The sequence below is a fragment of the Orycteropus afer genome, unplaced genomic scaffold, assembly GCF_000298275.1.
Source record: "Orycteropus afer afer isolate SDZICR_OR568_19922 unplaced genomic scaffold, OryAfe1.0 scaffold00062, whole genome shotgun sequence".
Taxonomy (NCBI): Eukaryota; Metazoa; Chordata; class Mammalia; order Tubulidentata; family Orycteropodidae; genus Orycteropus; species Orycteropus afer.
In genome coordinates, this window is record NW_006921649.1 from 4633009 (window position 1) to 4635919 (window position 2911).

Below are 2911 nucleotides of genomic sequence, written 5' to 3' on the forward strand. Positions count from 1 at the left end.
CTAAAATTTAATGGATTAAATTAATATAAATTTAGTCTTATTATTCTGTAGTTTGTTGTTGTTGTTGTTGTTGCTGTTATGTGTCATCGAGTCGGACCCAACTCATAGCAACCCCTCCTTGAGTTGCCGAGGCAGTATCACTACGGAAGTAAATTGCCCCATCTTCCTTCCAAGGAGCAGCTGGTGGGTTTGAACCACCAGCCTTCTGGTTAGCAGACAAGTGCCAAGGTGGTGACAGGGCTATTTCTTCTGGAGGCTCCGATGGAAAATCTATTCTTTTTCTTTTGACAACATCATTCCAGAGTCAGTTTCCCTCACATCACCTTCTCTTCTTCAGTCAATTCTCCCTCTGCTTCCCTCTAATGAGGACTGTTGTAATATTGAACCCAACTGGACAATCAAGGATAATCTCCCCATTCAGATTTCTAACCAACCATATTTGCATAATCCCAGCTATGTTACTATGTAAGAGAACATATCCATAATTCTGGAGACTTGTTCATCAGTGTCTTTGAGAGGCTCTTATTTAACCTAGCACAAGGTATACAATTTGTAAGGAGATGGATCCGGATGTGAATTCTCACTTTACTACTTGCTAGCCATATATATTTGAGAAAGTTTTTAATTCTCTCATTTTCTCACACATAAAATCAGAACAATACTATCAACTGCACAAATAATGTATGAAAACACTGTGCTTTACAGAGTAGCTACTCCACAAATTTAATCCCCAACGAACTTCCACATATAAATGTAAAGGAATTGAACATTTTTATAGGTCTGATCAGGCCAAGTTATTGATCAATACAAATGTCTAGCCTTATTTTTCTGCCCCTTCAGTGGACATCATAGAGAAGCATGGATGCTTGTAAATGGGTTAAAACATTCACATCTTATTACCATTATTGCAATATGAGGCATTTTCTTACTGCTCCTCCCTACATTGGGTCAGGTGTACCAATGATTTTTGACAGATACTTTCTGTCACCCAGCTGCCTTGCATCACACAATGCCAATGGGACTGAAAATCCTTTGACTGATTCTGGCCCTATTGAGAACAATAGCTGTTTGAATTTGATTTGCCCATCTTCTGGGAAGACAGTCAAAGTTCCCCTTCAGTGCGGCTGAGTTGACAATGGGTACCACTTGTACTCTTTTACAGCTCATTCACCTATTATTATGATGATGTCATTATTCACATTATTGCTCTCATTATTATTATTATTATCTGGTGCCCTCTGTCCTGGGGTGGAACTCCCCGTGACAGATGGGAGCTTCATTTATCGGACTGCTTTATGCTGCACAATTCCCCTGCCATTCTGAGTTTATATTGAGACGGGCTGCATTTGGAACAAAGGCAGCCTGATCACAATTTGTCAGCGTACTTGGTAGCTATACATCACCAAAGCTCTCTGCCAGACCTTCTGGGACCCAATTATTTATGGAGCTGACAATATGGGCTAACTTGTCTTGTTGTGAATGCCACTATTACAATAAAAGCTCTACCATCTTGAGTGATAAGGCAACAGGAGTTCTAGTTGGTCAAAAATTCCATTAGCTATGAGTTAATTCATATTGCTCCAGGTGATCTCTTGGTGCCCCAGGTGAGTTGATGAGTTCCGTGGGGAAAGTTCTATTTCAATATTCTTTTCTGTCTGGACTTGGGAGATCTGTTGATAACTTCAGTTTCTGTAGCTTCTGCGTAATATAGGTTTGGTTTTTAACGATTAGGGAGCAGCATTCATTCTGAGCCCACTATTGACAGAAGAGTTTACCAAGTGCTGTGGGGAGTGGAAATGAAATAAAAGACTTGGCTTCTCCCTTTAAAGTGCTTATAATTGAATGGAGGGAATGAACCAACTCAAATATATACATACCAACACAGAAGACAGAGAAATAAGTATCAGCTGAGTCCAACTTGACCACCTTAAACCTGAACATGGCCTCAAATCCCTTTCCAGGGAAGAAATTTCTTTCACTCTCCAATATTCCTCACTAACCCTTGTGTCACCCTCATTTTAAATCAAATCCTTTGCTTCTGCTTTTAAGATACTTCAGAACACTTGAAAGCAACTAATTAATCTAAAATAAATTAAATAATAATAATCTTTTTTAAAAAGCCCACACTAGGAGGAGATGACAGAAAAATGAAACAATCATGATTTGATATAAAATGTAGGGTTTTATTTTTAGGAAAAACTAGATATTACATTTGTGACGTCATGAGGAATGGAGAAACTCATTTTCAATGATAGGATCATTTGAATTTCTGATTTATGGTGTTGGCAGGGCCTAAGTATAATGCCTGTATTACAAATATAGATCATAATTATAGGCATACCTTCTTTGAAAATGTGTGCTTCCATAGTTTCAGTTGTCCACAGAATTATTTTTGTCTCATTTATTAAAATAGTCTTTGAACTAGGCATAGTGCTTAAAAGATTAGATCTTATAGAGAAACATAACATATTGTATTTAAATATGCTAATCTCTTAGAGGAAATGAAGTATCTGAGCCTGCTCATTAAGAAATAAATTAATTCATCACCATAGCATTCATCATCAATCATCATCCTGTTGTGTCCAGTTTTCAATTAAGTTTTTCCAAACTGCTTTGTGCCTTTACCAAAAGGACTGATTATCTCTGATGATGATTTTTTGAGGGTATTCGGATGTTGATGGCAGTTGAATTGGCATAAACATTCTGAATGTCTTTCTTATTCAAGTAGTTAAGCAGTAGCTGTTCAGTGAATACAAATACATCATGATGACAAGTAAAAAAATCTTATTTTTTAAAGACCAAATACCCAGCTTCTTGGATTGGTAGGGAATAATTTTTATGTTGTTGTTGTTGTTGTTAAGTGCCGTCGAGTCGTTTCCGACTCATAGCGACCCCATGCACAGCAGAACGA